Raw genomic sequence first — 25,390 nt, forward strand, 5'->3', positions numbered from 1 at the left:
GGAAAGCCCAGTCTGAGCTCCATGGGGCACAATGATGGTCTCGCCAAGGGTCACCTTCCTGGAGAAGGGGCTTCGCAGGTGTGGCCAAGGTGAAGGTTTTGAGGTGGGAAGATGGTCGTTGGTTTTCAGGGCAGAAGGCAAGGTCATTGCAATGGTCCTTATACAAGGGGGACAGGAGGGTCAGAGTTGTAGTAGGAGATGTGACATGGGGAACAGAGGCCAGAGTCAGGTGCCCCTGTGAGCCAAGGGACATGGCTTCACAAGGAAGTGATTCTCCTTTACAGCCCTCCCATCCATCTGGACTTTTGACCTTCAGAACCGTGAGACACAAAATCCATGTCACTGTGAGTCACCAAGTTTCTGGGGATTTCTTAGAGCAGCAGTAGGGAAGAGATAACCAGTCTATCTACTTACTGCTGTGTGACTCTCGACAAGTTATTAATCTCTCTGAGCCTCAGTTTGCCATCTGTGAAATGAGCACAGTGACATCTCTCCTGTGAGTTTTTTGTTGGTTTGTTTTTTAACAATTGGAGATAAAATTTATCTGGTGTGTCTGCCTTGGTGTGTGGAGCATATATAATAGGTGCCAAGTCAACAAACAGTATTATTATTATTATTATTATATTGATAATTCAATTCCTCCACTTTAGAAGTGATTTGAGACACCTCATAAGAATACAAATCATGAATCAATGACAAATATGAAAACATGAATGGTGTGGCTCTACTTTGTGTACAGAGAAATGAAAAATTATGCTCCATTTGTGTACCATGAATCAAAATGTTTTCTGCTCTCATGTTTAACAAATTAGAACAAATAAATCAATTAATTTTTTTAAAAAGACAAATAGAAAATAGAGATTCTGGATCAATGAAAAATTAAAGTCAGAAATTCAGGTTTTGGGAAAAAACCACGTATGTAGGCAATCTGAATATGATGAGTTGCTCTCTGTTGATTTCAAATTTGGTACTGAGTTTCCTGGCTGCCAAAGTGAAAAGGGAGATATGTTCTGCTTTGTACTTTGGGTGGAGGGTAGAGAGGGAGAGAGAGGGAGGGAGAGAGGGACAGGGAGAAGAGATACTAGTTACTCAAAGATAGCAATGCTTTTTTCTTAGTACTAAGCAATCTCTTTCTGTGTTTTTCCTTCGGCATGCTTAACACAAATGTAGCCAATGACTCGTGTTATTACCTATTTAAGCCGGCCTCCTTTCACCAGACTAGTTATTCTCTACCCTGGCTTTACTCTGAAATCATCTGGGAGGTTTTAAAAATACCAATGCCTGGTTTCACCCCGAACTAATTACATAAAAACCTCCAAGAGTGAAGCAGGACATCAGTGTTTTTTAATAGTTCCTGAGGATATTCTGAAGGCAGCCAGGACTGAAAAACCTCTCACCTGTACTGTTGGCTCCTTGGAGGGAGAAGCTGGGTCTTATTTACAGCTATATTTTTTAACCTTGCCTGGCACTTAACTGCTCCATGTGTATTGTTAACCATTATTATTATTATTTTTGCAAATGTAAGCCATTCACCAGATTCTAAAAGGGTCAAGGGCATACAGTGGAACATCTTCCTCTGTACCTTTCATCTGTCCATCTCCTTCTTACTTCTCCCCAGGCCCCCAGAGCTGGTGATCATCATCACAGCTTCTCCCAGGATATCTTTATGCAAAGAAGGATAAAATTGAATATATGTGCATGTATATATGCCATGTGGGATTGAGCCACAATTCCCACAATTCCCATTCTTCCCTCTCCTCAGGTGGTATTACACACCCACCCTCTTGCCTTAGCAGGTGGAATACTTTTCTTTGGCCCTGGACTTCAGACTTGGTCATGTGACTTGTTTGGGCCAATGGGATATTAGCCAACCTGATGTACAGGAGGGTCTTACAGGGTTTCTGTGCTGTGGTCCTTGCTCTCTTGAACTCCAGGACCCTCCCTGGGAAGAGAGTGTCCTGGGTCAGTGTGGCTCTTGAATGTGCCCAGACAGGACCTGAAGCTTGCAGCCCACCCCCACCCCGCTCCTGAGCCCAGCCAAGATCAGCAGAGCCCCAACCAACCCTCGACCCGCGATATAAGAACTCTCCCCATGTTTTGGCCTGGTTTATCAGTAGCATTATTATGGGAATGGCGTGTCCCCTGTGCGGTGTCGTTGCTGATGTGTCATGGAAATCTTTAGAGATGAGTGAATCTCGTTTGACTTTCTAAAAACTATCAGGGTGGCTTTCTTTGGATGTCCTTAACTCCTATTCAGAGGCATCTTGTTTGTTGCCAATATTTATTTTATAATTTCAACCTTGCATGACGTCATGTTGCATAAGCCCAAACATATCTGCAGGGCAAATTCCCGAGGAAAAGCTGCAGGTTTGAAGAGCAAGTGCCGTCAAAAATCCTGATAGGCATTGTCACATCCTGCTTCACAGGGACGCTTCTGCCAGCCGTGGGTGAGGACACCCATTTCCCCACAGCCTTCCCAACAACACGTATTATTAACCTTTTGGACTTTTGTCCACCTGATGGGGGAAATGGCATCTCAGTGTAGTTTTAATTCGCCTTTCTCTTATTTGAGAGAGGGTGAGAATCTTTTCCAGTGCAGAAGAGCCGTCAGTGTCCTCCTTTCTACCAAGTGTCTGCGTGACCCTTTAGTCTCCTTCTTGTGAGATTGTCTTTTTTTTTTTTTAATTGATTTGCTCAATACTTATTTGCTGAGCAACTGAAGGAATGGAATAAAATGAGTTTAAATAGGGGACACGGAATACCATGGTTCAACGTCCCCAAACAAAACCCAGCAGAAGCAAGGGTAGATCTTGCACGTGGCTCCCCATTGGGTCCTCTGCTGAAGAGCCCAGAGGCTCACATTTCAAGGCCTCTCCTCGCAGATGGCTCTACTGGAGGCTGAGGCCACAGGGCCCAGGTCAGCTCCTTTGGAGCATAGAGCTGAATACATGCAGGGCTGTCGCGGTCCCAGCAGGATGCTCACCCAGGGCCTGGGGGACCACATTCAAACTCCGAGGTTGGGAGAGGACCACTAGACATTAGCCATTGGATAAGCACAGGTTGACCTCTTATGTGAACATGAAGGAGGCCAGTCTGGGCTGTCACCTGCATGGAAGGTGTGTCCATCCTGGATGCTTTTCTGAGCCTCCTACCTGCCGTCCTCTGAGGCCAGAGTGGCTTAAATAATAGGAGTGATGATCCCAGGGTGTTAGAGATTGGTGGCCGTCCTTTCCCTGCTATTGCCAGTCTCGCTGTGGCAGCCTGGACGAAGCATCTCTCTTCCCTGACCTGGAATTTTCCTGTCCCACAGAGACCTGGGTGTGGTGGAATCCAGAAGCCACCCTGGGAAATCCAGGAGTGTGGGGGTTGGGGAGGGTGCCCGTGGGAAGAAGCTCTGAGGAAGGTGGGATAAATTCTTCTTGCCCCGGGGGGACGTTCAGAGGTGCAGCTTCTCTGAAGACAGTTGTGATGCCAAGCGACCCCCCTGTCCCCAGGGTCCTGCGGCTCCACGGGGCCCTTGATTTTGTCCCTTCCTCCTTCCTTGCTGTGGCTTCCTGGGGTCACATTCCCCAACACAGTGTCAACATCCAATGCTTCACCCCAAATTCTGTTTCCGAGGAACCCAGAGAAGACAGAAGGTCATCTCATTTCCACCCAGAGCGGGGGACTTCTCTCCACTGCACACAGATGTCGCCTCTAGATCCCCAAAGCGATGTGGCTTGTGGTGAACCGTGAAGAAGGAAGGTCTAAGAGAAAAGCTCTGTTCCTTGAGCAGTTTGTACGTGAGGACCCTGCACCAGATGCTGTGTGTGTGTTGTGTGTGTGTGTGTGTGTGTGTGTGTGTGTGTGTGTGTGTGTGTGTCACATGTGCCTCCACCTCCCTCGGAAGCGTGACCACTGCGGTCCTACCAGAAAAGGCGTTGAAGTCGCTTGTCCAAGCTTCAACCCAGTTCTGCTCCGTTCCAATCCAGAGCACTTGTCACCCAAGGTCACACAAAATGCTGTAATGCATTTTAGGAAAAGAAATGCCTTCATGGGGATGTCCCCTGCACGTACCCAAGTGGCCCGATACAGACCTGCTCTTCTCCTTCGTAGGTGTGAAGGTTAATTTGAATTTTCAACCTGATTGGATGAAGAGGCTTCTGGGTGTGTCAATGAGGGCGTGTCTAGAAATGATTGGCAGGTGGGATAGCCAACTGAAGCGGAGACCCTCCCTAAGCGTGGGCAGCACCGTCCAATAGGAGGCTGGGACGGAATAGAAGTTGGAAGGACCAGAGGCGGTGGCAGATGCCCTCGCGATTCTTCTTGAACCGGTTCTGGATCGCTGCTGGGATCCTGAGGGTATTGAACTCTGGCTTCTTCACTCTTCCAAAGTGACTCTCCAGGGAGTTCCCAGAAGCCTTGGGTCTGGGTCTGGGGTAGCACCATTGATCCCTCTTGTTCAGAAAGTGGGGCTCAGAGAGGCCAGGGGCGGCCAAGGGCACTGCAGCCATCTAGACCTGGGTGTAGGATCTCTCCCCAGCCCCGCGCTGCTGCCCGCTGACCACGGGTGTGTGATTTTTGTCACCGCTCTAGAAATGGTTCCAGAGGTTGCAATAGAGAAAATGCAAACCAAGCCACACAGCCTGCGGGGGGGGGTGGGGTGGAGGGGGAGAGTGAAGCCGTCAGTCATGGATCCCAAACCTCAGAGAGGAGGAGTAAGTTTGGCCTGTTCCCCAGCCTGGGGACCAGAGCGAACCGTCAGGTATTGGATGTGTTCAAAAATTGCCAACAGAGTAGCTTCTAAATGTTCTGACCCAGAAAATGATAAGCTGGAGAGGCGACAGATATGTTGACTAGCTTGATTTACTCCCTCCCCGAGGTAAACAAATCTCATAAATGTATGCCACGATCAGTTGTTGATTAAAAATTAAAGCACACTATTAAAAAAACCCACAAAATATCATAGAATAAAAAATGAATCCCTGACTCCCCCTCCCCGTGTGTGTGTGTGTGTGTGTGTGTGTGTGTGTGAGAGAGAGAGAGAGAGAGAGAGAGAGAGAGAGAGAGAGAGAGAGAGAGTGTGTCCGTTTGTCTGTCCAGTGACCCCTGTGCACACGAGTCTGTGCAGGATGCTACCCGAAGCCCACAGGTGCCAGCTCACTTGCTTGGGGGGCACCTCATCAGTGGCCCCTGTCTCCTGGGGAGTTTGGTGCCTGATGTGGGGGACCCCGGGGCCTTTGGCTGATCTTGGCGGGTGGGAAGGGGCGTCCCTGGCCTCCTGTTGCTAAGCAGATGAGGCGGGCTCTCGAGGACTTGTCCAAGGTGGCGCAGCCTTTTGGCCACAAAGCTGGGGTACGGATGTGGGTCTCCTGAGCCTGGTCCTCCTGCATGGGCTTTGACAAGAGGACAGTCACTGGTACTAAGCCCAAAGGCCAGCTGGGGAGGATGGGCATGAATCTGGGAGCCTTAGACCGTCTGCATCTGGGCAGGAGGTGGTCGCCAGGTGGCCTCTTGCCAGCAGTCTCCTCACTCTCTGGCAGGGTCATGTCCCCAGCACCCTAACTCCAAGACACTAAATGTCCCCCGCTCTGCTCCAGAGCAGCAGTCTGCACACCCTGGGGACACTTTGCTTGGCTCCCTTGATGACAGCCCAGTCATTGATCAGCCTCGGGCACTAGCCGGAGCAGGAGCTATTTAAAGAAGTACACGTTTCCCGGTGCTGAGTCACCTTGCAGGACCAGGGGCCCAGTCCAGGCAGTGCGGATCCCCAAGGTCCAGCCGACACTGCAATTGGCTTAGATTTCAACCAGCCAACCTACCCGGATGGCGGAGCTGCAGCCTGTGGTTTCTCAGGTAGAGCTAGACATCTGGCACCTGGGCAGCTTCTAGGGTTAAAGGCAGGATTCTCATGTCCTCCCCACTGACCACTATTCTCTTATCACTGTGAATAGTCAGCGAAGATGCTGATACAGACTCCTGTATTTAAATCCCGGCTCTGCTGCTCACTAGCTGTGTGACCTTGAGCAAGCTGAAGAGCCTCTCTGAATCTCAGCATCCTCACTTATAAAACAGGGTTAACAGCTACCTTAGAGAGTACAGGGGCAGATAGATATCTCAAGGCATGGGAAGCCCACCCCATGGCCCTGACATTTAAGCACTCCACAGCAAGCAGAAAATGAAATTAGAATTTAATTAGCGTCCAGCACTCTGCTGGGCACAGTGGGAGACCTGAGAAATAGGACGGGCTGCTGGCTCCACTGCAGGTTGTCATCCAGGTGTTTAAGAGGTCCTCCACCTGCAGGGCCGTGAGTCACGTGCTCTCGGTGGAGCCTTGGGAAGGCACTGGGGACCGGCATCACAGAGGCAAGGCTGGGGTGCGGCTCTGGGGTGCAGAAGTGGTTCCCCACCTCCAGCCACTCCCAGGCTAGTGGGAGACCCCCTGGCCTGCAGACAGGCAGAGGCAGCCACGGCAGAAGGTCCTCCAATATGTTCACGGTGGCACCGGTACCCAGGAGCAGCCAGTGCTGCCTGGGACGGTGGGGAGGGGAGCCCAGAATAAGGAAAGGACACTATCTACGAGGTCCTTGGGACAGGAGCCTCCATTCCCTGCCCAGGGCAGCCACCCAGGACCTCTGCCTCCCTCTCAGCCATCGGTGGCCCTCTGCAGCCTTCTCATCCACATTCCTGTGACAGATCTGTCACAGGCAGGAAGGTGTCAGCAGGGTGGTGCAGATAACCGGAGCCTGGAGCTTGGGGAGGTCTGGAGCCTACATCTGGCTACGGCCCTGACGGCCCCCCCACCCCACCCCCCTGTGCCCCGAGAACTCCTGCATCTCTCTCTGGACCTGTTTCCCCCTGGGGGCCGACGGGACAAGCAGGGCTGCCCCAGGTCTGGGCCTCAAGGAAGGTGTCCACAGGGGGGTGCCTCAGGGACTTTGAGACACGGGCATCGCAGAGTGCCGGGTGTGTGCCTGCCTTCTCAGAGCTGGAGGGAGTGTGCTAGGGGCGTGGCTGTGGACAGTCCCTCTACCGTCTCCAGACACAAGAGGCCAGTACGCAGCCTGGTGCATGCCCTGCCCGGGGTCATGATCCCAGCACCCACAGGAGCTGGTCACGGTCCCAGAAAGCACGGCGTGCGCCAGGAGATGGGTGGGCTGCTGCTCTGGCCCCTCGCACTCCTTGATGGGGTGCACTGGCCTGTCGCCCAGGGGGCCATCTCGGCCCTGAGGCCCTGATGACTGAGGGCTGCTTGCTGTGCAGCCTGGGACCCAGGGCTGTGCCCTCTGAGAGCATCTTCCACCCTGAGCCCAGGACAGATCCCCTGGTAGCTTGGTAACAGGACAGTCACCGATCTCAACCGGGGGACAAGGTCCAAGCACTGTGGTGTTGACGAGCTCGTCATCCTGTGACATCACGGGTCACACTTACCCAAAACTCAATGGCATGGGACAGTCACTCCTCATGGCCTCTGAGGCAGTCACAAGACACAGAGGCAGGAGGTGCATGGGCTACCAGTTCACCATGGCACAGTTTTACAGTCACTAGTGACGTCACTAGGAGATGGGCATTCTTCAGCCCGTTATAATCTCATGGTCCGCTGGTCTCTGGTTGACCACAGTATGAACTTGAGACCCCTTTCCTGTTTTCTCCCCCCCCCCCTTTAACTCAGCTTTCTGCTTAGGAGAAGGATTTGGATGTGGGGACTGTGTGGTCACACTCCTCGGGTTCAAATTCTGACTCTGCTGCTTCCAAACCGTGTGACCTTAGACAAGCGACTCAGCCTCTCTGAGCCTTAGCTTCCTCACCTATACAATATAGGGGACCATAACTGTACCTGCATCACTGACAGGTACGTGAATCCAAAGAAAAGTGTCTGTTCAACTCAGAGCCTGTCAAATGGCCAATAAGCTCCCCCACCTTCCATTCTCAGTTATAGCTTTTCTTCTTACACCCGTCTTTTCCCAACTAGGTCTCAGGTTTCCGGAGGGAGAAGCTGTCTCCCTCATAATCCCCTCAGGCTGAGCATGATACTGAGCACAAACTCTTGCTGATTATTTGATGTAAAAATAGAAAGTTGTAGAAGCTGTGCTGCTCAGGGATTGAGGCTCTCTTGAAAGTCCACATCTCTCTTCCTGGACCCTCCTGCCCCTTTCCATCAATTCTACTCTCCAGGCACCTCAAACTCTCTGTGCTTCACTGTTCTTCCTATTTCTTGCCTTCCTTCATCTTATCAGTCAGGGCTTTTAAAACTGCATGTGACAGAAACCCAACATAAAGAGGCGAGAGAGCAAGAGCAAAACCAAAAATCGTTCAAATAATGGAAGGACCTAGCGTTTATTGGTTTCAGGTCTGGCTGAATCCAGGCGCTCAAATAACGCCATCAGGACTTTCTCTTTCCTTCAGATCAATTTCCCTTTGTTTCATTCTCAACTACGTTCATTTTTGCTAGTGGCAAAATGGCTCTCAGTCGTTCAAGACGCCCCTGCCCATGGTAGCCCTGCCAGGAGAGAGAGAAAGCCTCTCCTTTTATTTGAGGTTCTCAGAGTCTTGCCTTGCTTCTTATTTGGCCACTTTCAGCCACACACCTGTCCCCAGTCCCATCTTTGTGACCAGGAAGATAGATGGTGCTGATTGGATGGATTGAGTCACATGTGCATCCCCTGGGAAGCCTCGAGGTTTGAGGGTGGGTAGAGGGTGCTCCCTCAGAAATGCTGGTGCCGGGCAATGAGAGGAGGGCCATTCCGGGCTCCCTACCTCTGCCACTCAGGGGGCATCTTTGCAGTGGCCACATGTCCCTTTCAGTTCTGGCTTTTGCCTTGGGCTCTGGTCAGACCTCCTGCGCCCTCTGTCTCTCCAGATTCAGGGTCCACTGTGCCCTTCAGCCACGGCTAATCTCTGGGTGCCCTCAGAGTCCCTCTTGGCTCCTGACTTCTTCCGTCCGCCCGTGGCGTCCATCTCACGGGGCTGACGGACCTGGGGCGGCATCTCTTCTCCTGGTTGGTATCTGACAGCTGCCAACCCGGCTGAGGGCTTCGTCTGGAATCTGCAAACTCTTGGGAAGAAGCCGGCCCTGGGGGATTGTTGGAGCTGCACGGGGGACTTTTGGTTCAGCTGCTGGTTTGGGAGAGCAACGTCCTTGCTTCTGAGGACTGTCCACCACCAAGAGGAGTTAATTTTAACTCATGGGTTTCCGAGGTTCAGTCCTTGGCCAGGGGACACTGTGGCTGTGGCTCCAAGTGAGCAGAGCAACATGGCGGAAGGGCGTGGGGAGGAAGGAAGCTCGGCTCAGGGCAGCAGGAAGCAGAGAGAGCTTGGGCCACGGTTGTCACCCATCCACTCAAACGGACCAGCACTGGGGAGGCCACGGCTTTCACCATCTGATCCTTTCCCTCCCAGACGGCCCTGCATGGTCTCACATGGGAGCTTCCCGGGGGCACTTCCTGGCCACACCGCCGTGCCTGGCCTGCCACCTGGACCCCTGTCCTCACCTGGGAGTTGGAGGTCACAGCAGCACCTGCTTTGTAGGGTTACTAGGGCCTTTCAATGGATCAAGTGCTTATAACCACCTGGCCCACAGTAAGTGCTCAGTCAACATCAGTGACCGTCACACGACCCCCCTCAGCTTGTTCCTGTCTTTGGTTCATTCCTGGAAGTGGCCCCTGGGACACGGGAACAGGGTTTATTAGGAAAGGGAGGCGGGCAGTGGGATCCTAATGGAAGGGAGGGAGCTGAGCAGGGGGTGGTTGGTCCCCAAGTGCCAGGGAAGGTAATGTTGGTTTAATCCTGCAGGGGAGCTCTGGAGACCCTCGTCCCCTGAGTGTGGCCCCGAGGCTGGAGTGTGGACAGCCCCCACCTGTCCGTCATCATCCGTCATTGCTGGAAAGGCTGCCTGTAGAGGCCACCAGCCTGCAGAAGGGAGTGAAGGGGCCCCTGGGGTCAGGATGGAGCACAGTCAGCACTGGCCACTCCTCCCTAAGGGACGAAATAGCTGGGCCTTTCTGTCCCCCATTCAAATCCGCAGCAGCAGGGATGGGGTCGATGCTGCGTGGGAAAGGGACCTCACCTTCTCCAAACATGGCCGGGGCTCCTAGCATCTAAACGGCCCCTGGAGGAAGGCTGGAGGTGGGACCCAGCTGGCAGGGGATGGCCCACCAGATGGTTCCGTTTCCAGAAGATCTTTCTTCCGTGCCTGTCTGTGCCGATCCAGTCTTGTGTAGCTTCGTGATGAGGACCCATTCTGAGAAATGCATCATTAGGTCATTTCTTTGCCGTGCACTCACACAAAACTAAGATGGCTACAACATCGCTAGGTGACGCGACATTATGAGTCCGTCATTGATGGGAATGTTGTGGGGCTTGTGACTGGGCCTGGTCCTGCTGTGTGAATGTGTGTTCTCCATAAATCTGCAATACCTGGATAAGGTGCTTGCCTTTCCACCCATGAGATTCTTCTAGAAAGGTCTTTGTCATTTATACACAAGTTCATTCATAACATATTTCTCATTTTCCTGGCCATGGCCCTGGTCTGCCAGGACGCGGGCACACCTGCACGCCACCCTGTGATGGACATCCTCGTGCGAGCCCCTCTCTCGGGCAGGCACTGAGACTTGGAGCTGTGAGCGCACCATCCTGACCTCAGAGCCAGGGAATTGGACCAGCTCACTCTGTGCACGTTCGGGGTCACCCAGGTAGGGCTGGGGCTGCCGGTGGTTCCTGTCCTCGTGCGTCTCAAGCCAAAGAAATCACAAACGGGTAAAAATCAATAAATAACCAAACGCAATTCCATGCTATAGTTTGGTTGCTCTGGAGACCTGCAAAGGTAGTGGGGGACCCGGGGCCGACATTAGGAGCCTGTTCTTCCCCCTGAGCGGAACTGCTTCTGGTTTTCAGAGTTTCTTGCTACTTCAGGCAGAATGGAGCCTCTGCTTGGTGAGTTAAATAAGATGGGAAACTGGGAGAGAAAGGGTGTCTAGATTGGAAGGAAGATTCTAGAAGCTGGGCTGCAGAGGCAGCTCTGGAGGCCACTGCCCCTGTGGCCCGAGGTCAGTGGTCAGTGGTCAGTGGTCAACAGTCAGCAAGCGCAGGTGGTGGCACCCCGAGTCTCTGTGGCCACAGAGGGAGGTCCATGCGCTGCCCGATCAGAGGTTAGGAAGGACCTAAGGCTAGACCCTCCCTCCCATAGCCGAGGCTGGGTCTTCCTGCCCGAGACCTTCCCCAGCTCCAGCCTCCCATGCGTCTCCTCTTGCCCTGACAGTGATTTTGCTCACACATGGTGGCAAAGGAACACCATTTGGATGCTTGCCTTTTAAATTCTTTAATGATGGAAACCGTCAGGCGTACCTGGGACCCTGGGCACCCGCATTCGTCTCCCACGGGCCATCTGCACGGCGCCCCTGGGTTTTCAATTCTGAGACCCATCTTGGACTGTGTCCAAGTTCATGTGGTATAAACATTCTCGTCTGCCTTCACACCTGCTCGGTGGTCTGGACTAATAAGAATGCCCCATAGTTCATCTAGCCAGGCTGCTACCGGTGGACATTGACAGTGTACCCAATCCAAGGTCACTACAAATAGCACGGTGGTGAGTGTATTTTTTACATCCATCTTTGGGCACATGTGTAAATAAATCTGCAGGATTTTCTGGAAGTGAAATTGCTGAGTCAAAGGGTCGTGTCTGTTAATCACTGGTGAGTGCTGCCACGGGGCCTGTGAATAGAAATGTGCCTTCACTCTCACAGCGACTGGGAATGCTCATTTCACCACATGCTCCCCAGCACAATGCATTATTACTTTCCTAGGTCTTTAAAAAACTCTATTTTCTTGACTGTGTGCCTTGCCTGGTGCTCTCTCCTCTAGCTGCGTTAGCCCCTCGTCACTCCTCAAACATACGGTCATTGTATCTCTACTCCAGGACCTTTGCACTTGCTGTTCCCTGGGACAAACTGAGAAATGAAATCTATTTAGTCAGTTGTGAAGTGGGTGCAGTGGCTGGAAACCCTGCAGAATAGGAACTATCAGAGGACATCGAGTATCGTAAGGGTCAGTGTCCGTGACTTTACCTCGGGTCCACACTCTGTGTGTGGGCTGGGCTGTGACCGCCAAGAAAGGGCTGCACCCTGGGGCAGGCAGCAGGGAGGGGGTATCAGCCCCGAGGCACCAGGGGATGATGGGGAAGTCACCCAGCCTGGAGAGGGGAAGCAGCGTGTTGGGGTGGGGGGAGGAAGAGGGGCTTTTGGCCAAGGGACTTGGTAAAATGGGGACAAAACCCGGGTGCCTGCGAGGAAGAGCTGTGTGTGTCTAAGGAGCGGTTCCCTGACAGGTCACCTGCCCGGGTGAGTGATGGGCTCCCCGTAAGTGTCCCACAACCCTCAGCGATGACTCTAAGTATTGTCCTGAGGGACGCATCCTCCGGGGGTGCACAGAAGCTGAAATGGGAGAAGAAAGTGCACGAGCCCCTTTGTTGAGGGAGGAGATTGCACAGATGTAAAAAGGAACCAAGAAGCCATGGCAGCAGATGCCGTTTCCCTGGGGACAAAAATCACCTTCCTCTTTTCTCCGTGAGGAGCCTGACCCCACTTTGAAGCTGTGGTCGCTGGTACAAATTGAGTCTATTTATTTTTTTTCTCACTTTCAGCACCATCTTCTTAAAAAAAATTAAAAAACACTATAATAAATCATATATAGGCTGACGGAACATATTTGGGGAGATTAAACAGGTTTTCACAGGCTCCTTTTAAATGTTTAAATCCCCGGAAGAAAACCATGAAAGCTCTTCATGGAGGGATGGACGCAGTTTCTTAAAAGTCGACGTTAGATTCAGTGTCCCCAGGGTTTTCCTGTGTTTCCTGGGGTCGGTGACCGGATCAGCTCCTTGCTGGGTCCCTGACGGGCCACGGTGGCATCAGACAGGCCAATTTCCAGAAGAAGAATCCAGTAACATGGGCTGTGTTGTAAAGAAAGGGCAGAGGAGGCCAGCTGGGACCAGGAACAAGCCACACTGTGGACAACTGAGGACAGGTAGGTAGATATCAGATACATAGATATTTGGATCGAGAGGTTGGAATTGGAATCAAAAGACGGGTTTTCAGACGGCATCTTATTCTGATTAAACGTGAATGTGATATTTATGGAAAGTGACCATTGAAATTTATCCAGCTGCCAATGTCCTGGGGAAGGCTGAGAGCGCAGGGGTGAGAGTCCAGAGAACTGTGTCGACCCCCAGAGCTTCCTCTCCCTGTTTTGTGACCCTCCCAAGACACTGAGCTCCTCAGCCCCATGTCTCATACCTCTGCTGCCTACCTTGCAAGGTTTGGGTCGGTGACGAAGAACTTTTGAAGAATACAAAGTGGTTTATGCAAGCGTTGTATACACTTGGTGTGAAATCATAAGCAATTGATAAGTATGTGTTCCTCCAACAAGAATTTACTGTGCACGGACTGTGTGCCAGGCACTGTGTCAGACCCTGGGGATACAGGGGGCCTGCTTGAAAGAGCTGTGGAAGAACAAGAGGCGTAAGACCGTGGAGACCAATTAGAATCAAACTGTTCTAAGATCTTCATGTTGCCGTGGAGGGGGGTTGAGAAATCGATGAATTTTAGATTAAGCCACATAAGGTGAAAAGTGGAAAGTAATCACTGAAAGAATAGGGAAAATAAAACTTCCAAACTATCCGTGGGAGAAACAGAAGACAGGAAAGGCATAAAAGAGGACCATGGAAACAGCAAAGCAAACAGAAGGCAAAATGAAATGTCAGTATGAACTTCAAACATAGCAGTAACAATAATAAATATAAATGGCCTAAACTCACCAGTTAAAAGATGGAGATCAAAGATGGGTCATGGTGGAGGAGAATACAGCCATATCTAGCACAGAAAAAGCACAAAAGACTTAAACTGACACACAGTCTTCCTTTAGAAGTGGATTATCATTGTGTCAAACCACCTTTTATCCCTACATACCCTTCCCCCTTTCTCTAGGGACTTTATAATAAAGAAGGCCCAGGCATAGTGCCACCTGCCTATAATCCCAGCAGGTTGGGAGGCTGGGGCAGGAGGATCTTGAGTTCAAAACCAGCCTCAGCAACTTAGTGAGGCCCTAAGCAACTTAGTTAGACTCTGTCTCTAAATAAAGTATAAAAAAGGGGTGGGGACGTGGCTCAGTGGTTAAGTGCCCCCAGGTTCATTCCCCAGTACCAAAAACAGCAACAAAGGGATTAAGGTAAACTAACTGGGTAGAAATCAAGGGTGGGAGAGAAAATAAAAGAAAGAGCATTTATGGAGTCAGGTACTGTACAAGATTGAAAAGGGAAAAAACTAGCTTAGGATAGACATGTCCAATCAAATACTCAAACTGTGGCATCAGACAGACCTGCACCTGGTTTCCAATTATTTATTTGTTCATTTACTCTTTTTACTAAATATTTACTGAGCGCCTCCGATGAGCTAAGCCATCTCCTGATAAGTCACTTTCATCCATGACTTGGTCTCCTCATTGTGTGTTTTCTATTGCTTTCACAATACCCAGTGTTACACAACAACACATGCAGTTATTTCTTGCTCATCTGGGGGCTGCCCAGGGGGTGGGGGGGTGAATGTAGAGCAGAACAGGGCTCCGCTAATGTTGGCAGAGCTCGTTGACAAGCCTGCTGCTAGTGGGTGGGACCCTGGGAGCTGGTGGATTGTAAGATGTCCTTGGCCAGGAGGACGCAGTTGTGCATGTGGCTCTCAGCCTCTGGCTTGCCAGTGTGGACTTCCCATGGTGGCAGAGGCCGGGGTGCAGGAGGAGGCGTGTGTATGGAAGCTGCAGAGGGTCTTCAAGTCCAGCTCATACGACGCTATTGGTCAAAGCAAGTCACAGGCCACGTGGGGTTGAAGGGGTGGAGAAATGGACCCCATTTCCCGATGGGTGGAGCCACAAGACCACATGGCAACGTGAAGTCCCATGGCAAGGGGCCTGGGCACCGACTAGGGAGGACACCAGGGCCACTTTTGCAACTGATTGGCCACCCCCACCTGGTTCTGCAGAGGTACTGTCAGCACCTCCTTCCTGCGGGGACTTAGATCATTGCATGCAGAGCACACACTCCGGGCCAGGCTTGCAGGAGGTGCACGGCAAACAGCCTCCCCCACGGTGCCTGCTGTCGCTGCCCCACAAATGCTGTAGTTATTGCCCGACTCGGTCATCTGCATCCTTGGGCGTCTGCTCTGTGAAGTTTGGGGGTTCAAATCCCCACGTCCCCTCTGCCACTGCACGCCTGGTTGCTTTCCGTCTTCATAAAGGAGCAAGTCAGTGGACGGGAAACTGGCTTGATTTTTGCCAATGCAGATGCCACCGCATGTTAGCATCCTCTGGCCATTCGCTGTCAAGCTGCCTGGGCAGAGAGCTATTTAAAGGACACGTAGGTGCCGTTTGCCTGGTACCTTCAAAGCCATGCCAGGCAGCGGAGACAGATTTGAAATACGGGCAGGAGGCTCCTGACAGAAGCCCGGCCCTCCACCGGCCACCTGCACTTGCCCAGGGAAGGGGAACTCACAGCCCAGTGAAGTTTGGCCGAAACCTGCTAATCAATGATGCTGGTGGCCGAACAGGAATGATTGATTTATTTTATTATTTCACAGGAGTGAGTGGAGCCTGCAGTCAGAAAGGTAGCACAGGTGGCAAGTTTGCAAACATCTGTAGTCCAGCTCGCCATGCATCCGCAGGGTGACCCCACCACAATCCCTTCAGCTAAGAGAAAAGGCCTGTCCAGTGTTGGGGCTCCTATTTATTGCAATACAAAGACTCCCCAAGATCCTTTGGTTACCACGTAAGATAAACCTCAACTGTGGCTGACACTGCAGGATTGACAGCAGCTTCCCGTCTACGTGGGCAGCGCCAGCGGCGTCTGCAGGAAGAATCCACATTTAGAAAGAATAGCTGAACACATTTATGGATAGAAATCCCCAGGAACCTTAAATTTTTTTTTTAAGAGGAGGGAAACACCTTCTTTAGGGTCCCATCCCTAAACACAAGAGGAGCCGGCAATGAACTGTTAGTGCTTCCTCACCATAACAGGCAGATTTTCATTTCTCCTGTTTTTAGAAGTAGCTGTCTAGGTACCGGTGCTGTCTATGGAGGGGGATTATATTTGGAAATCCTAATTGTGGAGAGGCTTTCTTTAAAAAGCAGATGAGAGCCGAACAGGCTCCCACCGATGCTGTTCTGGTGGTTTCTTTCTTTTTTTTTCTTTTCTTTAATCTTTCTGACACTCTGGAAGGAGACCACATAGAGGATTAAAAGAATCCACTCTGCCCATCCTTAATTTTTACTTGACTTTGTAGCTCCCCTCCAGGTGCTAGGATCTCATCCTCCACTGTCACTTAAAAAAAAAAAAAAAAAACATTGTCAGGAAATTTATGATTTTTTTTTTAAGTTGAAACAATCAGTTCAAATGGGCTAAAGTCAAATAGGGCTAAAATAGCTAAAATGTCTTGATTTATATGAGGGAAAGTACAGGAACTTCAGGCATGGTTGGATCCAGGTGCTCAAATGATGGCACCAAGAATCAAGTATCTCCCGTGGTCTCTCTTTTGCATAGACGTTCATCTCAGGATGCAAAGATGCCTCTCGGCAGTTCCAGGATCACATTCTACCAGTTTAGTGCCCCCTGTGAAAAAGTTAGACCTTTTTGTGTGTGTGTGGGGAGGTGCTGGGGCTCCAACTCAGGGCCTGGTGCATGCCAGGCAACTGCTCTACTCCTGAGCTACACCCTCAGCCCCAGAGACACCTCTTTCCTAAGAACACCAATAACAGTTTCAGAATCTCATTGGTTTTCATAAAATCATTTACCCCTCCCCCACTTTTTTGGGGCACCAATCCTTGTGGCCAGAGGATGAAATAGGTGGGTTATGCCAAGCCCAGGAAAAGAGGGAGGCATTGGATCCCTTGAATTTCATGGATTTAGTTAGGAAAAGGCCTAAGGGAGGGGACGGGGCGAGCCGGGAAAGGCTCAGGAGCCCTCAGAGCCCGGGCACAGGGCACAGGGAAAGCAGCAGGGGTTTGTCCAGGTCCCCTGCAGAATAAAGAAGGCTCAGCAAGAGTCCTCGGTGGAAGCCTCCGACCGGGGAGGCCCTCTCTCCCAGGAGCAGGCCTGCTCTGGCCCGGCCGTGCTCAGCTGCTGGCTGAGAGCAGCCCGGGGGACACGTGGCCTCGTTTGCACGGATGGGCCTGAGCCTGTGTCAGCTGCGGCCTCCGTCAGCTGAGCTCCCGTAGCTGGAGGTCTGGCTCCAACGATGGCTCGGGTTTATAAACCAGGTTTTTAATCTCTTAGACTAAAAGGAGCCTTGGCCGCTGTCGGCTTGGACAGTGACGTGTGGGTGATGAAGGACGGGAGTGTTACCGGCGCCCCTCCCATTTTACAGATGGGGAGAGGAGAGGCAAGAGGGTGGCCAGCTCCCAGAGCTGGGAGCCAGGCCGGGATGGACCCTGCTGGAGCGCTGGAGAGGGTGTGGTGTGTGGTCCCCTGTCCCCAAGCCCACAGCCCCTCGTCAATCACCAGGATCACGAGACAGGCCGCGTGGTCGAGGGAGGGAGCGCTCTACCCAGGTCTGGCCGACACTCCCTGAGGATCAAGGTGATGGACAAACAAAGGTGAGGAAAGTGTCACAGATCAAGGAAATCCAGAGACTCTGTGGCCCGAACATTTGCAGGAAGGTGACGAGGGGAGATGGGTAGGTCCCAGTGAGGGGGGCATGTCAGCTCGGGTTCTGTCCTGGAGCCCGTCTCTCAGTGCTGACCCACGTGCTTGATGGTGTATGACGTCCACACCCCGGGGAGCCAGCTGGGGGCACAGGGACCTTCAGCTGAAGGGAGGCAGGAGGGGGAGCTAGGGCCCCTCCAGAACCACACAAGGAAGCCTTGGCTTATGCCTCGGTTCTGGATTGCATGTGGCTGGGGCGGACGTCATTGGAGCCCATGCCTACGTCGGTCCATCCATCCCTCCTGCCACCCACCCAACAAATATTTACTGAGCGTCTATTTTACACAGGACCCTTGCCTAGGTTCTGTGGCTACCACTGTGCCCAGACCACCGGTGGCTGATCTCTTGGTACCAAGGGGGAGATGAGCAGAGAAGGACTTTGAGGAGGTGGCCCCTGCTGGGACCTGAGTGGCGAGGAGAAAACCCGCCAGGCACAGAACAGAAGGAGGCACTGTCCAGGCAAAGGCCCTGGGGTGGAATAAGCTCAAGGATTCGACCCATGGGACAAAGGCCTGGGGCTGTGCCTAGGGGGAGGTGGGAGGTGGCAGGTGGAATGGGGACTAGGGCAGAGAATGCAGGGCCCTTAGACCCTGTGTCTTCTAAGTGCAGCAGAAGACACCAGGGGGACTTCAAGAGTGACAGTGATGTGTCCCGGCTTGATGTGAAGGGTCTTCCTTTGGCTGTGTGCAGAGGGTGGCCAGGACAGTGACCGCTAAGGAAGCCACATAGGAATGGGGGTGGCTGGGGGCTGGGCCTGGGCTCCATGGTCACACTGAAGCCTGCGTGCTGCTCCAGCCCCTCTGGGGAGTCTCCGTTTCTTGCCGTCAGATGTGCGCTAAGCATGGCTCAGGTTCCAGAGGCCACGCCTCAGCGGTCCCTGGTGAGCCAGCGAGGACTCTCCCCCTCGGCCCCCCCTCACGTTCTGGAGACCCACCTGGGCCTGATCGCTGAGAAGACCTGCCCCAGTTTCTCCTCTTCCTCCGAAACCCACCTGCCCTTCCCTTCTCTGCATCTCTTCCCCCTGCCAGGGACTGGCTGGTGGGTGCTGCGGTGCTCACCTGGGCGGGGGATTTCTTCCAGGTGACATTAGCGGCTCGATGACAACTTTATTGCTCTCGGATGCAGGGGACACTTGTCGAGCGTGTCCTGTTTGCTGGGCTCTCTGAGGGCCCTTCCCTGGGTTTTAATCCCTTTGGATCCACAGACATTGATGATGGACAGTCTCAGGACCTCTGCTTCCTTTCACTGCAATGAATCATGGGAGTATCTCGATGGGCCAATGGGGAGGTGACTTTGTGTTTTGGTAACCCCCCCCCCAAGGTTGACTTGAGAATTGCATATGAACTTATGAAACTACCCTGGGGGACGTGCCTTGGGGACCGAGGAGAGAGGAACTCACAGTTCCTAGGACCGTGAGCTCCGACCTAGACAGACAAGGCCGCCCACCTGCTTGTTTAACTGCCCGTGTGTGAGTCTGAACAGCCGTCCTGCCCGCTCCTAGCCTCGATCTTCTCATCTGAGAAATGGGAATGGACCTCAGGCCGGCTTTGCAGGTCCACTCCGAGCATTAAGCAGAAGAATCCTGAACCTGGAGGTCTGAGCTGGGGGCTTGGGAGTTTGCTCTTAGCATCCTTCCCGCATTCTGGAGGGAGTCCCATTATGGAGAAGAGGGCCTTCCACCCAGGGAAGAGAGTGGCCTTCAGGCTTCCGAGCCTGGCAGGTCTGGAATGGAGGAGCCTGTGGCGTCGCTTGCTGAGTGACTGGGGAGGGAAGGGCTGCACCTTGAAGGCGGCGGGCTGGACCCGTGGGAGGGACTTGCAGGCATTTTTCTCTCCTTCGGGGACCATATTCCTTAAACAGCGTGGAACGGGACCGTCCTCTCTTCTGACTTCCCCTGTCACGGGAGATGGCACGTTTTCAGGGTCAGCGCAGAGCCGTCGTGGCGAGGGGCTGCCTCTCTTCCCCCGGGGACCCTACACCCTGGTCAGTGGCCCTGATTGTTGGACACTCAGGTGGCTTCCAATCTGCAACTGTGACCAGCCATGTCACAGAGATGGCCTTTGTACCTCCGTCTCACTCCTTCCTTAGGCTCAGCTCCTGGGCAGAGTCTCGCCCGTCACATGTTGGAGTGTGTGCCCTGCTGGGTTTAGGGACACACAGTCCTGGGGTGCCCTCTGGAAAGGCTCCACCCATCCACCTGCCCCCCACTGCCGCTCAGCCACGCGGCTTCCCGGCTGGCCTCTCCCGGGCCTTCTATGCTTGCCCAAGTGGGACTCGTGGGGACAGCTCGTCTGTTCCTTGCCCAGTTCTGCCAAAGTGTCGTGTCGGGTTAGGGTTACATAAGTGTGATGTTGAGAGATTCCCTTGGAGGGGAGATGGGGCCAGTGCTCGTGGGGCAGGGTGCTGTCACAGCCTCCCCTCTCCCCCCGATTCCCTGGTCTTGGACAGTGCTAATGCGTTGGGTGGACACTTACCTGACCCTTTATAGATTTTATCTCATTGAATGATCTCGTATAACTGATGATGTAGGTGTTATGTCCTCATTTGACAGATGGTGATGGTAAGACTCAGAGAGGTGAAGTTACCTGTCCGAGGTCACACAGCCACTGAGTAAAAGAAGCAGGACTCGAAGCCAGTTTGCTCTCAATTATTCTGCTAGGCGCGTAGTGAGGGTCTAAGCTCCTCATGGGGAACTCAGTGCTCCTTGCTCCCTACCAATTCGAGCTCATTACTGGGAGACTTTCACCCATCTTTGTCCCAGATTGAGGTGAGGAATCTGGTTCTTACATTTCAGCAGAAAGACAGACTGGGAGGTTGGAGGGGGATCTTCCAGGGTGAGTGCTTGCAAAGACCTAGCAGGAAACAGCCCTCCCTGCACTGCCACTGTGGAGACCCCTGCATTATGGATTCTTTTCTTCTCCAAACAGAGCTTAAAACTTCTTTTGAAAAATGTAGATTCAGTAAAGCTGGGAAGTGTGTGTTGAGAAAATGTCGAATCTTCCAGCACCGTCAGCCCCCCCGCCCCCCGCCCCGGGGTCCTTAATACCCCAGTGGCCGTGAGGACATCCGAGCCTGTTTCTCGGGTCTTTTCCTTTTACGGGTCCAGATTCAGTGGGACCAGCCCCATGTCACACCCACGCAGGTCTCCTGGGCTTTTCCTGCGGGGGGGGGGGGGGGGCAACTCTGGTGCTGATCTCGGGCGGGGGAGGTGACGATCCAGCCCAGGGCCTCCCCAAACTCAGGGCTCCTTCCAGATGCCATGAGCTGCTCACGTGTCCACCTCGTGTGTGGTCACTGAACACACTTCCCGGCGATCAGATGCCCCCTCCTCTCCATGAGCCTGCAGTCTCAGAAGCTCTGAGAATAATCCTCTTTCCCAACATTGAGGGACCCCCAGGTGGATTCCAGGCCCCCGAGCCCAGCGGTGCAGCCTGCTGAGGTCCTGCAAGGTCATCTGGTCGCGGGGCAGGACGAGAGCGGGAAGAGCCCTGGGTGTCTTTCTTCCTGAAATAAGATCTTGCTTCTGGGTTTCCTGGGTCTCCAGGCCCCCACGTGGGGAGGATCTGGGCTGGATCGTCATCCCCCCACCCAAGGTGGGGGTGGGTAGGCAAACCCAGCACACCTTGGAGGACTAATTTCAGGGCAGATGATTTCATTGAGGCGCTGGAAATAAAAGGGGAAATCCAATTTATTTCTGCCCTACATTACACCGACTTAGATAAATTTGCATAGAAGAAAACATTATGTCATTGCTGCCCGTGGGAACAGCATAGTTTTCGAGGGCTGCATCTGAAGATCCAAAAGTATGCACGTCCTCAGACCACCAGCGAGGTAGTTTGGATCTTGGTACCGCATGTGTCTCTCTTTGGAAGACGCGTCATAAAAAATTGCAGTAGCGGCAGTGATAAGTAAAGAAGACACGGGCCTCCATGCCAGGCCTCTCTTTAAAGGCTTTTATGTACATAGCTAATTAGATCTCTATGAGGAGGTACTGCTATTCACTTTACAGATGGGGCACTGAGGCACAGAGGGGTTTAGTGACTTTCTCAAGGCCACACAGCCTGTATGAGAGAGAGTGACTGAACCCTGGAAGCCTGCGTTAAATCCTGGGCCTATAACCGTTCAACTCTCCTCACCTCTGATGCTTAACTGCTCTTCTCAAGGGAGGGAGGAGTCTGGCTGAGCACTTAGCAGAGAAAGGGCTTAATACATGGGAGCTGTCCCTCATCACTTAGAGAGTGTGACACTCGCAGCCACTAGCTGAATGAAACATCCTGGCCATGTGAGAGGCAGAGGGGAGGACACTGTGGCCCCACCTACAGGTAAGAAGACTGAGGCTTAGGGCACGCCCGTGCATGCCAGGTCACACAGCTGGTTAGCGAAGCAGCCAAACATCAAGCTCAGAGCACCAGAAGGCAAGTTCAAGGTCCTTCCTCCAGGCGGTGCCGGCCCATAACACTGAACAGACGGTGGATAAGCAGAGCCGCTGGTTGCTCTCTGAGGCGCTCTCACCAAGCCCTGCTCTAGTTACCGTGTGGTTCCCTAAGGGGGCCCCTGGGCTCCCCCCAGATTAGGTCCTTTCTGGACGCGTAGGCTCTGGCGGACACGCAGGCCTCCGGGGTCCCAGCCACTCCCTCTCTCCCTGCTTCTCCTGCGCTCCAGTCCCTGCTCCATTGACTTTTCTGTCTTTGGCTGGTTCCCTGCCATGAGTCTTGCTCCTGGGGAGAGGTCCTGGGACGTCTCCTCCTTTTTGTGTCCCTGATGATGGTGTTTCCCCAGAGTCTGTCAAAGAAGAAGGAGGAGGAGGGAGAGAGAAGGGGAGCAGGAAGAGGAGCAGAAGGAGGAGCAGGAGGAGGAGCAAAAAAGTAGGAGGAGGAGCAGGAGGAGGAGCAGGAGGAGGAAGAGCAGGAGGAGGAGGAGAAGGAGGAGGAGCAGGAGGAGGAGCAAGAGGAGGAGCAGGAGGAGGAGGAGAAGGAGGAGGAGCAGGAGGAGGAGCAGGAGCAGGAGGAGGAGGAGGAGGAAGAGCAGGAGGAAAAGGAGGAGCAGGAGGAGGAAGAGGAGCGGGAGGAGGAGCAGGAGGAGGAGCAGAGGGAGCAGGAAGAGGAGGAGGAGGAGGCAGTGAACTAGCCTCAGGCTAGTTGCCTTAAGCACCTGTGTCTCGGTTTTCTCATCTGTAAAATGGAAATAAAAGCATCAGCAACCTGACACGGGGTGTGGCAAACAGTGACACGGTGCACAGAAGTCCCCAGAACACAGGGGGTAGCTTTGGTTGTTAGAGAGATCACAGCCGTCAGGGTTTCCCATGGGTCCAGGGTGGAGGAGAGGCTTCATGGCTGCTCCTGGCTTCAACAGAACCCGGGCAGGACGAGGCATCTTGGTGGACCCAGGGTCCCAGGGGTCTTCTTGCCATGCTCTGTCTTTCAGGGAGCCTCCGGGAGCAGAAGAGCCTGGCAGGGCTCGGCCTCGGGGAGTCTGCTCTCCAGGTGGCTCCCTGCCGCAGGGACACTGAGCTGGCAGCAGCTGCCTCTTCCTCGAATGAGGAATCATCCAGGTGTGCTTGGGACAGGAGAGAGACGTGAACATGGTGACCAGGGCGGGAGGGACAGTGGGCAAGATCCCCCCAGAAAACAGGGCCTATTCCTCGAGGGCGCAGTCTCCAGGGAGGGTGCAGAGCTCTGGTCTGAACCCTATGATGATTTTTTAATCTTGCTGCAGAGCGCTTGTTTCAACGAAGGCTTGGGCAGGCGCCCAGGACGCAGACAGTTGAAAGCACACTGTGCGGGCTGCAGCTGGGGAGGGGTCAATCCAGCTCCTCCTCGCTCCCCCGGGGGGCCTCTGGTTTGAGAAGACAATGACCCTCCAAAAGTTGTGGGGGTGCAAGGAGATGACACTGGAAAGCTCTTAGAAGAACACTTGGTTCCGAGGAGGTTCTCACTAGCTGCCGTCACCAGCACCAGCCACCATGATCATCAACATTAGCACCAGCACTGCCCCCACTGCCACGCCCACAATCACCACCATCCTCACCACCACCTTCAATACCCTCATTTATAAAAGGACGCTGTCCGTGGTCTCTAAGAACCTGATGGTCTGAGTCCTGGCTCTCAAGGGGAGAATTAAGTGACAAATGTAGCCACTCACCCTGGGCTGTCTGGGCGGGGGGCCCTTCCCAGTGCAGAGGGTTCTCTTTATGGCAGAGAAATCCTCAGATCCTGTTGGTGTGAGATTCCCTATTCTTTCCCCAACCCGAGCACTTCCCCATAGTTAGCAGGAGAAGGAGCTTAAGATCAGGGACCCCGGGAGTCAGGAGAATCCATCCCTCTTTGTAGAGCCCCTCTTTGATGGATTTATTTCCTCCTCCACACGTGGTTTCGCTGAGGAAGCCAGTCTGGGATTTGGGGCGGTGAGTTTTTGGCCACGGCTCAAATGTATGATCTAGAACTCTTGAGCCTGGCCAGCTTCATCCCACTGGAACCACAAGCTGAAGCGTGGCCCAGGCCCTCCTGGGCTGGCCGGCCATTTCCCCATCTCCCTGTCCAGGCGTTTTGGGTTGCAGGACAGGTTAGAGATCAGAGAATCACATCGGGCCAAGTGTGGGTGCCATGGTTGCCTTAGCACCTCTTGTGGTGTTTAGGAAAAGAAGCCAGCCGTGTCCTGGGTTTACAGGTGGGGCTTGGGGGCATGAAATGACTTTTCCACGATGCTCAGGGGGCTGGATCTGGCTCCTGGACCGGGTCAACTGGTTATTTCACCAAGTAAGCCTGCCCCCTGCGCACCAGCTTCCCAAGCCTCACATTCAGGCTCAGAATCCCAGGGAACCTGAGGTGCCATTCAGAAATCTGCGACACCGTGGGTGAGGGCGGCAGCCGGCTGAGCTCCGGGGGTGGGGGACCCGCGCGGGGACCCTCCTCCTGAGATCCAGCCTCTCCGCCCAGAGCGCAGCAGCGAGGCCTGGGGGTGGGCTGGGGGAGGGGCTGCAAAGTTAGAGCTTCTTTGCTCTGAGTGACAGTATTAGAAGGAGGTGCGGTTGTCGCCCTGTCCCCCGCCCCTCTGGCCTCCCGTCCCTTCTGCAACCATCCAATAACTTAACTCCCCTGCCCGGGAGGGGGCTGGCGGCCGCCCTCCCCTGTTCCGCCGCATCTTGGCGCTGTCCGCGGTGCTGACCGCCAGTCCCCTGATTGCCGTTTCCAGCCGCCGGGATCTCGGAGGCGTCCAGCCTCCCCACCGGGCCTCCGACCTCTCTTTCTCCAGGCACCGCAGACATAAATCACGGTGGGAGACAGGCTTGGCTCCCCTGCGCCGGGAAGTCGCTGATCCCCTCCCGCGGGCTCACGCACGGTTTTGCAGTAGTGGTGACAGCTACCGCCGAAGCAGGCGCTGGGGAAGCAATTGATTCGTCTCCTGCCGGCAGCCCGGAGTTGCCTACGCGGACAGGAGAGGGGAAGCCGGAGCCCAGCAAGCAGGGCTCACACCGGGGAAGCTTGATCCATGTGGAGGACAGTCTGACGGAGTCACCGTCTGCCCCCCGCCACCGGGATTGACTTCTCCGCGTCCAGAGCAGAGGTATATATTTTTGCCTCCGTCCCGCCTGCTTTAGGGGTAGTGTGTGCATGTGTGTGCATGTGTGTGTGCACACGCTGGTGGCTCGATTTTATTTGGGGAAGAGCAGGA

General features: G+C 53.6%; 1 protein-coding gene across 6 annotated transcripts in view; it reads left to right on the top strand.

Moving 5' to 3' along the window:
- The window catches only part of Rph3a (rabphilin 3A), a 197,610-nt gene that overhangs the window by 87,858 nt on the left and 84,362 nt on the right, over nt 1–25,390 (top strand). Inside the window, exon 2 of one of the 6 annotated variants that reach the window (XM_078039061.1) lies at nt 24,971–25,282. The exons of 1 other annotated variant lie outside the window; for it this stretch is intronic. The gene's annotated coding sequence lies outside the window, so the exon portion shown is untranslated. Of the gene's footprint in view, nt 1–24,743; nt 25,283–25,390 lie in introns of those variants that run through there. 4 more of the 6 variants (XM_040289432.2, XM_040289430.2, XM_021734256.3 and 1 more) reach the window with 4 other exon arrangements.

Source organism: Ictidomys tridecemlineatus, chromosome 2 (assembly GCF_052094955.1).
Source record: "Ictidomys tridecemlineatus isolate mIctTri1 chromosome 2, mIctTri1.hap1, whole genome shotgun sequence".
In the NCBI taxonomy this organism is placed as follows: domain Eukaryota; kingdom Metazoa; phylum Chordata; class Mammalia; order Rodentia; family Sciuridae; genus Ictidomys; species Ictidomys tridecemlineatus.